A 14088-nucleotide genomic window follows, 5' to 3' on the forward strand; every position below is an offset into this window, starting at 1 on the left:
AATTCATGGAGGACAGGGCTATCAATGGCTACTAGCCATGATGGCTGTGCTCTGCCACCCTAGTCAGAGGCAGCATGCTTCTGAAAACCAGTTGCCGGAAGCCTCAGGATGGGAGAGTGTTCTTGCACTCAGGTCCTGCTTGCGGGCTTCCCCCAGGCACCTGGTTGGCCACTGTGAGAACAGGATGCTGGACTAGATGGCCACTGGCCTGATCCAGCAGGCTCTTCTTATGTTCTTATGTTCTTATGAGAACGCAACCCTGGCGGACCCCACGGTGGGTGGTGATCAGCTCGGAGAGAAGGCCATTGGCCCCTAATCTCACCCTGAGTGATGTGTTGGAATGTAAAATTTGAAGGAGAAGGAGTAAACACTTATCGATATTGGTATCTCCGAGTTTCTGCCAAAGTCGATCTCTATCTGCCGTGTCAAAAGCCGATGTGAAGTCTACAAATGTGATAAAAAGTTATTTCCCTTTGTAGAATGCATATTTCTGGATTAAATGCAGCAGTACGAAGCATTGATCTATTGTGGATTTGCCTTTAACGAATCCAGCCTGCTCCTTAACAATTATGGCATTCTCACTGGCCCATCTGTCCAATTTCGCTAGCAGATATTTCGAGTATAGTTTGGATACAATGTCCAGCAATGAAATGGGTCTGAAGTTTTTTGGATCAGACTTGGCTCCACTCTTGTATAGCGGAATAACTATGCTTGTTCCCCAACCCTTCGGAACTTGGCCAGAAGCATTTAGACAATATAAAGAGAGAGGGACCAATGGTTTGACTCAGCATAAGGCAGCATCTTAGTTCATCAGCCAAGTTGCTGCACTGAGCAGGAGGGAGAGCATGGAAAACTAAAAAAGTACAAGACAGCTTGGATGTTGTATCCACAAGGTCAGCACAGCAGGGGACGTCCAGGAGGGCAGCTGTTAGCTTTATCCAGTGGCTCCTTTTCCAGTGTAAACTACATGCAAAATTTCTACTGACTTTCCACACTCTCTGCTGACATAGCGGTTTTTCTTTGTACACTGTTGAATGAGAAGCAATTATCACTTTCCATTTTAAAAAACATTAAGGCCTGCTGGCACCCAGATCTATCCCACACCTTAAGCAAAACTGTTCCCAGTTTGTAACAGAGGTGGTGCATTAATTGCAACATCCATATTAGGGAAAAAGCATAGCTAATTCTCCTGCTTAAATAAAAAGTATGAAAAGCAGACTTTAGATTGAGTTGACCCAAAGCTGTTGGGGTCTCCCTCCACTTCATCCTTAAATGCCATTTCAGGGCTTTGCACTTCCTACCACTGGCAGGAAAACTGCTGGTAGTAGCCTTCTGCCCACTAGGGTGCATCTGGGATCTAAATGTATGTGAAGATCCCGTGCCACTGGTGTTCTCTTCCAACGGAGAGGCACTTTTGTGCCATCCTAGGTTGCCAGACATCAGCAGAAACAGTATGAATGTAGGATTGTGCTTTGGGGCTGCAAACGAGTGGCTACATATGTGGGAGTAAGGCTTGTTGAACACAGTGAAACTTAATTCTGAGTAATCGTGGATAGCATTATGCTGTTAATTTGACCCAACCCTCCTTTTCATGGTTTCTAGGTTGTTGATTTTGAGATGCACAGACCCTATATTGGTTCAAGCGAGTAACAGCATAATTAAGCTGGGCAAACAGACAAAATAGAGCCAGAGTGGTGTAACGGTTAAGAGTGTTGGCCTATGACCTGGGACAGCATGGTTTGAGTCCTCTTAGCCAGTGGAGGCTGGTCCATTAGGGCAAATGGAGCACTGTCCCACCAACCTCCATCTGTTTTCAGCCAGCCTGCCTTCTTACTTCCAACCAGTCCAGGGGATGGCAGTGCCTGGCAACTTCCCTCTTCTTAGTCTTAGCTGTTGTCTTGTAGAGTTCAGCAAGGCTAGGGACAAAACTAGAATTAATTGTCTCAGCCTGTCATTGGTTCTAACACTACCAACTGTTTGGGCTTCCTGCCTTCTGCCCAACCAGTCACAAAGGGTACCAATCACTAGCGCCCTCAGCCATGAAGCTGAGGGTGACCTTGGGCCAGTCCTGTCTATAAGCATAACTGACCTCAGTGGGGCTGTTGTGAGGCCAGCACCCTGCTGAAGCTAAGCAGGGTTAGGTCTGGTCAGTGCCTGGATGGAAGACCTCCTGGGAACCATATGTAAGCCGCCTTGGGTTTCTATGATGAAAAGAAAGGCAGGGTATAAATGTAATAAATAAAATAATAAAATAATAAATGTTGAGGGAGGAAAGGAAATGTTGGAGGAAAGGTGGTATATAAATGTAATAAAAACAAAAAACAAAAATGAGAACAGATTTTCACTTAAGTGTGAATTAGTTGATTACAATGCAGTCCTGTGCATATCTACTCAGAAGTAAGCCCAACAGAGTTCAATGGAGGTTACTCCCAGATAAGTGTGTATGCGGTTCCATGTTCCAATTTTGGCAGGTATGAAGTGGTCGTCGAAAGTGCTATTTCTATGAAAGCGCGATTTTGGTTACTATGGAATAGGAGGCAGGAAGGAGGAATTTACTCTTCAAATAGCTACAGCCGGCCTCTCAGCACTCACATTAACATTAAAAGCGATTTAGGCTAAACGCTTTAAACCTCATCCCGAATTAAACCCATTTATATAAGACTTTAAAGCGCCGCCTGGCTTCCGGGGGCGTCATGGAGCAGGAAGTAGAGTCTCTAACATACAAGGTTAGAGGTTGAGAGTGTTTGCTTTTGTGTCAGGTTATGCCGGAAGTGACGCATTGTTGATAGCCCGGCAGGTGGGAGGAGGACCAATGGCCGATCGTGACTTCAAGACGGCTGTTAGGCGGTAAGTAACGGTGCTTTGAGGTGAGGTATTTGGGGAACGCACATCTTTTGTTCTAGCTGAGGTTTCCCGTTGTGGTGGCATTAAGCATGCGGTGGTACTTTCGTTGTTTGGAAGGCGGCTCTTGTAGCAGGAGTTTCTTGCAGTATTTCCTGGTACGAGGGCACTGCGCTGGATAAGAGACTGTCGGCTCCTTTGTTGTGCCCTGTTTGTTAAGGAGAGTTTCTTCACCTTTGACTCGGATTCATGGCTACGTGGTGCGAGTACGGCCGTAGCATAGTGCTTTTTTGTTTAGGTGTACAAGTACAATCTGCATATCCACACCACCAGACATGCACCCTCCTCTTCTGTTTCACAGATGGAAATAGGAATATGCTTGTAAACCCCTATTCTGGTACCCAGGTTCACTTCCTGAGGGCGCTCCACCCCACACACTACCATCTCACATTGCTGGAAGTACTTCACCACTGGCTGTATGCTCTATTCTGGCTCCTATTGATTTAGGAACATATGAAACTGCCTTATACAGGGTCAGATTGTTGGTCCCTCTTGCTCAGGTTTGTCTACCCTAATGGGCAGCAGCTCTCCAGGCTTTCAGATAGGGGACTCAGGAGGAATTTGTGCACATAACGGAGATATATAGTAAGCCTGAGCTGAGTGGTGGAAATACAGAGAAATGACACACCAAATGGGAATCCAGACCCCTGCAGTATGCATTTCAACATTTATTTAACATGCAACGTGTAACCATTTGGCAATATTACATTCACTCTGTGCCTTGAAAGGGCTGTATTGACTTTCTCTAGGAATTTGAGATCAGCTGAGAGATGCCAAGTCTTCAGGGCTATATGAGGCAATGAGACACAGGTAGGGCTTTTCTAACAAGGGGCTGGGGAGGAGCAACATCGATCTACCATTGCATATCAAGCCCTACTGGCTCACGCCAGTCAGAGTGAAATGTGTCTGTGGGGTTTTTGCTCCAGGCTGATGTAGTTGATGAGTCTGGGGATCAGGCCCCTTGAAGAATCTTTGGGACTTTGGATCCAGTGGATATAGAGACTCTGGCACATCACCAATGGCCCACCTTGTAATGCCCTGTTTCAGAATGTACTGCTTGCTGGTGCTGACAAGAGCACTGTCATTGGTAGCTTTCTATCTGTTAGTACAAAGCTGGAGCCTCCGCTGTGGTGGAGTCCCCTCCCCACCAGCAGTGCTCCTCTCTGGTGGCAGAGGCTGGTGGAGAGGCACCTGTGCACCATCCTATCTCTCCTAGCCATCAGTGTGGTGGCTAGGAGTAAGCCCCATTGAATACAGTGGGACTTGCTTCTGAGGAAATATTTATAAGATCGTACTATTAGATTGCAGTTCTATGTAACTTACTTTCTAGTAAGCGCCACTGAACACGATGGGGATAACTCCTCAGTAAGTGTGCATGGGATTGTGCTGTTAGTTTCTGCTACATCAACAATCCTAATCTCTGCAATATGTTCGCACACAATTGTCTGATAGCTAAATTTGATCTTATAACATTAATTTTTCAAGTTCTTCCTTCTAAACTATGGTATGTGATGGAGTGACATACTCTCCTCTGTGTGAGTACTCAGCAGACAATTTTATCCCTGTTAATGACTATGGTTTTAAACCATCATGAGTGCTTTGTCAGAAGGAATGTAGATAAGTTCACATATTTTAAAATGATTTTAACTGTTTATGACCAAATCAAATATATATTCTTGTAGAATTGATTTTTTGGAAAATTTAGGTTGGATATGAGATGTTATCCCTGTCTAATAAGTGATTTAACATAATTCCAGACTCAAACTAGCCTATGATTTTTTTAATTCTAGTTGCACAAGAAGTGGATTGGACTGTGAAAGACCAACCCAAATTGTGTTCTCATTTTTAAAAATTTGTAGGGCAGTACAATATCTCAGAGAGGAGGTCAGATCTCTTGCTTCCCTGGTGCATTAATTATGGCTGTCCAATTTCCCTGCTTTTTAAAGTTTGATAGAAATATCTGTTGGCTATAGGTACGTTCTTAAACTGCAAGGTTTTTTTGCCTATTAGTGAATTATATATACAGTTCAGAATACTAGCAAGAACATTCCTTGGGATTTGGCAGGAAACAAACATATGTTATTTACTTGGTGTGATCTCTTGTGCAAATGTAATCAGAAAATGTGCATGTGTTTAACTTACTGGTTGAAATTCATTTCTAATTCGCTAAAATTCAGATTTTTGAGGACAGTGACAGACAGACCCAATCAGCAGGAACATATGGATAATTAAAGCTTCCAAAAATGAGTCATGAATTGTTACCCTTCTTCTGGAATCCACAATTTGAGGATGGTAAGTGGTTATTTTTGTTCTGTCTAGTGTTTTAGAGATTTAATCCTGCAAAGTGAATGAACAACCTATTAAAAAAATTCACTGACATTGGTGTCACCCAGAGGACTTGCTGCTCAGTGCTTCAGTGTGTTAGGAACATACATTTTATTCAGTTGATATTTTTTTAATTATTTATTTGTAGGATTTATGTAGCCATTATGTTTTGTAGGAAAAATTACAGATAGCAATACAGAGCCATTATAAAACATCCCAGAACAACAGTGGGGCCAACTAAATTTTCATAAAGTAGAGAACAAGCTTTCAAGCTTCCTTGAACTATTCCTCAGGGTAGATATTCTGTAAAAAAAAAAAAAGAAAAAATGTTTTGGTGCCTAATGGAAAAGCTCCATAATTGGCAGGAATTAACTATAGACATGAGTCTTCACATATTTTGCTTCCAGGAATTAGGCTTCCAAATAATTTTTGGCAAGGTCTGGACTAGTAGTGGTCAAAGAAGAAAGGGAATGAATGGAGGGAAGGATGAAGAAATTGTGGCTGGACAGCTAGTACTGTCAAAGGGGCAAAGAACAGTAGCTATTAGAGAGGGAAAGGACACCTGTAACCCACCCCTTGACCTATCCAGACTTTGACTAATCCTACCTTGGTTTCAGAGTTTTTAAGTGGCATTCTTATGTTCTAAGGCTTGTCTTAAGTATGAAGATTAGAGGTTATTTTAAAAAAATGTAAATGAAAGCTAAGAATCATACAATGCCATATTTTTCGTTATATCTCAGATCCTATAATAAAATCATGAATACATTGTTTTGATTTTACAATTCTCTGTTTCCCTCCAATCAAAGGCAAACATATATTTCCAGATCTCCCTTTGATATCTTTTGCATTATTCCTCAAGCAATATTTTATCCTCCTCACCAATTTTTTCAAGTTTTTACAAGAAATTTTCTATCCTGTCTTATAAAAATGCAGTGAAAATTCTAGTAAGAAATAAACTGTCAATTTCTCCATTTCATCACCTGGCACTGCTGGTCCATTCCTTCAATGTACTGTATCTCTTTCTGTTTCTATTCAGTACCTTAATCAGCCATTCCATCATTGCTGATACTCATCCATATTTCTAGTGCCAGGCAAGAACAGGCTGTACAGCTGCCGAGAGATTTTGTTGTATCTCAGTTATCCCTTAATAGTCTTCCAAATGAGTCACTATTACAGTTGTCATATCAAGACTCAGTCTAATGCTCATCATTTGAAAGAGTCTATCACATCAGACCATTAACACTGAATATATTGGAATCTCCACTAAAGATGGAAAAATAGTTCTGCATGATCTGCTCGATATTTACAATATTTCAATATTTGAAATACTCCTTCCTTCCCTAAAGACCCTCTCAGGTGTAAAGATTAGCCCAGGGACCTTGTGAAAGGCATAATAATAATAATAATAATTTAATAAAATATTTTATTTAATCATGCCATAGTCAGATGACATAGTTTATGATCCCTCAATACGGAAAGGAAATTGCTTTATTGATGTGTGAATTATATTTTACTGCAGGCCTTCTTAGGGATGGCAGCTTCAAATTCTGTTGTCCGTTGCATTTCTTTTTACCTCTAGCTTCTAATTTCATTAATACATTTGGGACAGTATCATACCTTTCTTACTCTCTCTTCCATTAAGTTCTTGTTTTTATGAACTATCTTGCAATTCCTAATTTTTGCAAGACAAAATTACTTGTTCTGAAAATAGTGAAGTTTCAAATAATGCTGGTACCCAGCCTTGTGCTTTCAACCTGCTCTCTTCCTATGTTATATATTTATCATTAATCATTATATCTTAATTTTTGTTATTTGGGGGAACACTCCTAATATGCCATCCGTACTAAACCTTCTAACCAGTGCTAATGAAATTCTGTGACAATTTGTCCCTAAATATTTTCTATGATTTCAGAAACTGAGATGGAATTAACTTCCGTCTGACCAAAGCTTCCCTTTGCATTTGTCTACCAAGGAAAGAGTGTTGAGAGAAATTGAAATTAGTTTCTTATTCCAGCTATGTCTTGTCTTAAAGCATTAATTGGCCTAACCGCTAAATCTAGGCAGTGTAATAATACAATATAAGACTGAAACTGCTAAGCCTCCTTCCTAAATTAGTTTCTGCATTCTGGATACTTTAAACCAAGGATGTATTCCTTTCTATGTAACATTTCTTATTGTTTTAATTCTGAAAGTCTATGAATAGAGGAAGAATAATGTATAAAACAGAATATGTGGTGAGGACCACCAATCTATATGGCATTACAAGGAAATTCATGGATGATAAGTCTGCCATTGGCTATTAGTTTTGGTAGCTATATGCTGTCTCCAGCATCAGAGGCAGTGTGCCTCTGAATCCCATTTGCTGGGAAACAGCCATGGGAGAAGGCTACTGCCCTCATGTCCTGCTTTGGGATTCTCATAGGCATCTGGTTGGTTATTGTGGGAAACAGGGTGCTAGATAGTTGTTTGGCCTGATCCAGCATCCTAACAACTGAGCAACCTTTGAGATCCAGTACAACTATAGATGGTTCTACTTCTAAGATCATCAGCAAGATAAGGATTGCAGAGAAGCTGAATGAATTCTTTGCATCTGTCTTCACAGTGGAGGTTATATGGCAGATCTCTGTGTCAGAACTAACTTTTGCAGGAAGGGAATCTGAGGAACTGAGACAAATAGTGGTGATGTGAGATGAAGTTCTAGGCTTAACAGACAAAATAAAAACTGACAAATCGCTGGGTTCAGATGGCATCCACCTGAGAGTTCTCAAAGAACTCAAATGTAAAATTGCTGATCTTCTAACAGAAATATGTAACTTGCGCTTCAGATTCACCCCCATACCTGAAGACTGGAAAGTGGCCAAGGTAGTGCCAATCTTTAAAAAGGGATCCAGGGGACCCTGGAAATTACAGGCTGGTTAGCTTAATGTCTGTCCCAGGAGAACTGGTAGAAAGTACCATTAAAGATAAAATAACCAAACATAGAAAAGTGAACTTTGCTGAAGCAGAACCAGAATAGCTTCTGCAAGGGGTAAGTCCAGTCTCATTAATCTATTACTTTGAGAGTGTTAACAAGCATATAGAGAGAGGTGATCTGGTTGACATAGTATACTCGGACTTTCAAAATGTTTTTGACAAGGTACCTCACCAAAGACTCCTGAGTAAACTTAGCAGTCATGGAATAAGAGGAGAGGTCCTCTTGTGGATCAGGAGTTGGTTAAGTAGCAGGAAGCAGAGACTAGGAGTAAATGGACAGTTCTTCCAGTGGAGGGCTGTAGAAAGTGGAGCCCCCCAAGGATCCATATTGGGACTTGTGCTTTTTAACTTGTTCATAAATGATCTAGAGTTAGGGGTGAGTAGTGAGGTGGCCAAGTTTGCTGATAACACTAAGTTGTTCAGAGTTGTTAAAACAAAAAGAGAATGTGAAGAACTCCTAAAGGACCTCTATAAACTGAGTGAACGGGTGGAAAAGTGGCAAATACAATTCAGTGTGAACAAGATTAAAGTTATGCATATTGGAGCAAAAAATCTTAATTTTACGCTCATGGGGTCTGAACTGGTGGTGACTGACCAGGAACAAGACCTTGGGGTTGTAGTGGATAGGTCTAAATTGCCACCCTGGGCTCCTGCTGGGAGGAAGGGTGGGATATAAATCAAATAAATAAATAATAGCTCAATGAAGATGTTGACCCATTGTGCAGCAGCTGTGAAAAAGGCAAATGCCATGCTAGAGATCATTAGAAAAGGTATTGAAAATAAAACTGCTGATATCAAAATACCGTTATATAAATCTATAGCTTGGCTGCATTTGGAATTCTGGTTGCCTCACCTCAAAAATGACATTGTTGGGATGCAAAAGGTTCGGGAAAGGGCAACCAAAATGATCAAGGGGATGGAATGACTCCCCTGTGAGGAAAGGTTGTAGCATTTGGGGCTGTTCAGTTTAGAAAAAGGATGAGTAAGAGGTGACATGATAGAAGTGTATAAAAGTATACATGGAGAAAGTGGATAGAGGAAAGCTTTTCTCCTTCTCTCATAACACTAGAACTTGTGGACATCCAGTGACTGCTGGAAGATTCAGGACAGGCAAAAGAAACGACTTCACATAGCACACGTTAAATGATGGAATTCACTCCCAGAAGAGGCAGTGATGGCCACCAGCTTGGATAGCTTTTAAAAGAGGATTAGACAAATTAATGGAGGAAAAAGCTGTCAATGGCTACTAGCCGTGATGGCTGTGCTCTGCCTCTATAGGTGGAGGCAATATGCTTTCAAACACCACTTGCTGGAAACCATAGGGGAGAGTGCTCTTTTCACTCAGATTCTGCCTGTGTGTTTCCCAGGGGCAACTGGTTGGCTACAGTGAGAACAGGATGCTGGACTAGATGGGCCATTGGTCTGATCCAGCAGGCTCTTCTTATGTTCTTAGATTTAGCTTTCTGAATAATCACTTCATAGTTTATTTTATAATTGTGATAAGACTTGCACAAGTCTAATTCCCAGACATCTGACAGGGTTCTTCAACCAAATGGTGTGGTAATTTTGGCCTTATCTCCCAAAGAGACATGTGCTGCCAGTAAATCAGTTTATTCTCCTGATAGCCAGGTATATGACTATATTTTTCAATTAGCTATAGAAAATGTGCTAAACAGTTCCATTCCTGGGCAAGGTCCTTGAACGAGTGGTTGAGGGCTAGCTCCAGACACTCTTGGATGAGACCGATTATCTGGATCCATTTCAGTCGGGTTTCAGGCCTGGTTTTGGCACAGAAACAGCCTTGGTCGCCCTGTATGATGACCTTTGTCGGGAGAGAGACAGGGGGAGTGTGACTCTGCTAAGTCTCCTTGATCTCTCAGCAGCTTTCGATATCATCAACCATGGTATCCTTCTGGGAAGACTGGCTGAGTTGGGAGTGGGAGGTACTGCATTGCAGTGGTTCCGCTCCTACTTGGCAGGTCGCCTCCAGAAGGTGGTGCTTGGGGAACATTGCTCGGCACCTTGGACTCTCCAGTATGGGGTTCTGCAGGGGTCAGTTCTGTCCCCCATGCTGTTCAACATCTACATGAAACCGTTGGGTGCGGTCATCTGGAGCCTTGAAGTGTGTTGCCATCAGTATGCTGATGACACGCAGCTCTATTTCTCCTTTTCATCCTCTTCAGGTGAGGCTGTCAATGTGCTGAACCGGTGCCTGACTGCGACAATGGACTGGATGAGGGCTAATAAACTGAGGCTCAATCCAGACAAGACTGAGATGCTGCTAGTGGGTGGTTCTTCTGACCAGATGGTGGATGTCCAACCTGTCTTGGATGAGGTTGCACTCCCCCTAAAAGAGCAGGTTCGTAGCTTGGGGTTTTTCCTAGAATCATCTCTGTCACTTGAGGCTCAGGTAGCCTCGGTGGCACGGAGTGCCTTCTACCAACTTTGGTTGGTGGCCCAACTACATCCCTATCTGGACAGGGATAACCTGGCTTCAGTTGTCCATGCTCTGGTAACCTCCAAATTAGATTAGTGCAATGCAGTGTACGTGGGGCTGCCTTTGAAGACGGTTCAGAAACTGCAGCTTGTGCAAAATGCAGCGGCCAGATTGGTAACAGGGACCAGACGGTCCAAACATATAAAACCGATTCTGGCCCGCTTGCATTGGCTGCCTGTATGCTTCCGAGCTCGATTCAAGGTGCTGGTTTTGACCTATAAAGCCTTACACGGCTTGGGACCACAATACCTGATGGAACGCCTCTCCCAATACAAACCCACCCATACACTACGTTCAAGATCAAAGGCCCTCCTCCGGGTGCCTACTCCAAGGGAAGCTCAGAGGATGGCAACAAGGGAGAGGGCCTTCTCAATGGTGGCCCCCAAATTATGGAATGATTTCTATGACTAGATGTGCCTGGCGTGAACACTGTTTTCTTTTTGGTGCCAGGTCAAGACTTTCCTCTTCTCCCAGGCATTTTAGCATGTGTTTTATACTGTTTAAATTTTTAAATTGTGTTTTAATTTGTTTTTATAAGATCTGTTTTAAAATGTATTTGTTTTAATGTTTTTTAGTTACTGTAAACCGCCCGGAGAGCTTCGGCTATGGAGCGGTATACAAGTATAATAAAATAAATAAATAAGATAATGTAATCTGCATATACAAGGATACAATTCAACTGAAATATTTTTTTTTTCAATTAATTTTTATTCAAATTTTCAAAAACAATACAAAAAGAAAAAACACAAATCCATAACTAATACAATAAAAAGCAAAAAATATATATAAAAAAATGACTTCCGATTTGTCGTAGTTCAGCTATAAGTCTATAATATATAACAAGCCTGTATCTTGATAGATTATAAAATCACCTTCCTCCAGCGGTTATCTTAATTGGTTACAAATCTCATTAACATCATATCATTTTATTCTTCCACAAAAAGTCAACGAGAAGTTTCCAATCCTTGAGATATATGTCCATCAATTTTTTTTCTAGATAAACATGTCAATTAATCCAACTCATCAATTCTACTAAGTCCAGTAATTTCAAATCGCTCTTCTTCCATTATCCGTATTGGTTCCATCTTCCATCTTTACGCACCCAATAATCTTGCTGTCATAGTCATATAATAAGAGTCTGATAGGAATTTCCTTTTTCACAGATATTTTCTTGCCATCAGTTCCGAACGTATCACTGAAGTATTGTTGCAAAGCCGCATCTCTGTTCCTCTTTTTTATATGATACACTAGCACATCTCTTGAAGATTTTTCCATTGACACAAAACAGGGATTAATTCTGTTAACTTTCTCCATTTCAAGTTCCATCAAATCCTTCCAGTCCAAGAATTTTCTTGAACCGATAATATCTTTATCTCCAATCTCTTCAATTCCTTCAAGGAATACAGCGCTGTATTCCAAACCGTAATATTTGTCTCCAGGATCCATCACAGCCAGGAAATCCAAATCTTTTTCCATATCCATATTTAATCCAATCTCCATAGTTTGAACCTTGCCTTTAATTTCTCTTTTATCCTTTTTTGGTTTTCCAGATCCATCTTTATTCTCCTTTCTCATAGAATCCTGAATTTCTTTCAGCTCCTGTCTCATTTCGTCAAATTCAATTCTCCACGCTTGACTATTATTTCTCAGTTCTTGTTTTATTGAGTTAATCCCATTCATTATTTTCTGAAACATGTCTAAAGATAAAGTCCCTTCTTGTACATCCATGATCTTCTTAATTGTCATTCTTAAAGCCAAAGGAACAAAACTCCTTCAATTTTCAATGTCCCAAGCAAAGAGCAGGAGGATCCCTCCGCCTGTGCAGCCTCTGAGACGGCTCCCGTCTTGGATGAAACTTTTTCAGTTTTAAATCCAGTCAGAAGGGTCTTTTTTGACTGGGGATAATTTCTTCCGGATAAGGAAGAAACGTGAGATTTCCCACACAGCTTTGTTGTGATTGTTGGAGACTGGAATTCGTCAGAATTGTCTGTGAAAGAAGGTCTTCCAGCAGCTCGGACGGAGCGAGGATTTCTAGCTAGCTCAGCTGAAAAAGTGACCCGTTTTTTTTCTTTAAAGAAAAATGGTCTAACAGGCAAGCATTCTCCTGTCTACGCTTATTACTTTCTTATCTACACAGCTAAAGAGATTTGTCAAAGAACCAGCAATTAAGATAACCTGGGTGACCCAAAACTTTCCTTCTCTTTTACTCACGGAACTAAGGGGGAAGAAAATAAAAATAGCCTATCTTTTTTTATTGCAAAAAGCTGACATGGAAAATAGCATTATAAAGATTACAACGGATGAGGGTTTTCTTTTTGATTTATAAGACTTTTGTGTAATATATGTCTGGGACTATTTTTTCTGATCTACTTTTTTTTTTGACGAATCGGCTCATTTTTTCTGCTACTAGTTATTTGGACGCTGTGAACTAAAGCTGTTTTTGCACTTCTGGGCATATAAGAGATAAGGGCTGTCTAGAGTGTGACGCCAGTTGGTTTGAAAGATTAACTCCTTTGTAACTGGATAAAGAAATAAACTGAAATATTTTCAAGTCCCACTATATGCGGAGTTAAGGGCAAGCTTAAATCACTCCAATTGAATTTGGTGAGATTTAAAAGTGCTTCACTTTGGCAGGATCATATCCATGTTATTTTAAAAGCTCAGAAAATGCTTAGATGTTGATTTTGGTGGGTTTAATACACGTTGTTAAAGAAAAGCATAAAAATGATTTGTTTTGAACTTGTTAGTTGTTGCAAAAATTATATATGCCAGACACTGTAAGTTAAATGCTGTATTAGAAGAGTAAGGTTTGGGAGTGAATCTTGCAAACTGCATAAACATAAGAACCAATGCATATGAGACATTATAGGGAAAGGAATATATAATTCAAAGAAAATTGGTCAAAATGTTATAACATTAAAATATCTAATGGCTGGATTCACGCATAACACTAAGCCATGGATTGTTTAAACTATGGTTTGTTCAATAAATTAGAGTCATCCAATAGATGAGCAAAGAAGCCATGGTCTGTTTCTCCAAAGCTTAGTTTGTCTTCCAGCTGCTCTTGTCTCGTGCCTTTGTAGCTTGAAGAGTACCTGAGGATGAGTGGCCAAATAAACCATGGTTAAGCAAAATTATTGTGTTCAGACATAGCACCAAACCGTAGTTAAAACAAGCCATGGTTCATATGCCAACAACAAACTATGACTTCACGTCATGATTTGTTGGTAGAAAACAGAGCTTGGAAAAGTTACTTTTTTGAACTACAACTCCCATCAGCCCAATCCAGTGGCCATGCTGGCTGGGACTGATGGGAGTTGCAGTTTAAAAAAGTAACTTTTCCAAGGTCTGTTAGAAAAGAAGCTATACTTTGTCAGCTTGGCTGGTGTCAT

At 40.8% G+C, this 14088-nt stretch overlaps 1 protein-coding gene across 5 annotated transcripts in view; it reads left to right on the forward strand.

Moving 5' to 3' along the window:
* The first annotated feature begins 2759 nt into the window (after positions 1–2759).
* Positions 2760–14088, forward strand: part of MAP3K13 (mitogen-activated protein kinase kinase kinase 13) — a 69784-nt gene continuing 58455 nt past the window's right edge. For 3 of the 5 annotated variants that reach the window (XM_061636522.1, XM_061636527.1, XM_061636523.1), the window contains exons 1-2: positions 2760–2847; positions 5079–5193. The gene's annotated coding sequence lies outside the window, so the exon portion shown is untranslated. Of the gene's footprint in view, positions 2848–2894; positions 3000–5078; positions 5194–14088 lie in introns of those variants that run through there. The other 2 variants (XM_061636524.1, XM_061636526.1) reach the window with 2 other exon arrangements.

This window comes from Rhineura floridana, chromosome 7 (genome assembly GCF_030035675.1).
Source record: "Rhineura floridana isolate rRhiFlo1 chromosome 7, rRhiFlo1.hap2, whole genome shotgun sequence".
In the NCBI taxonomy this organism is placed as follows: Eukaryota; Metazoa; Chordata; class Lepidosauria; order Squamata; family Rhineuridae; genus Rhineura; species Rhineura floridana.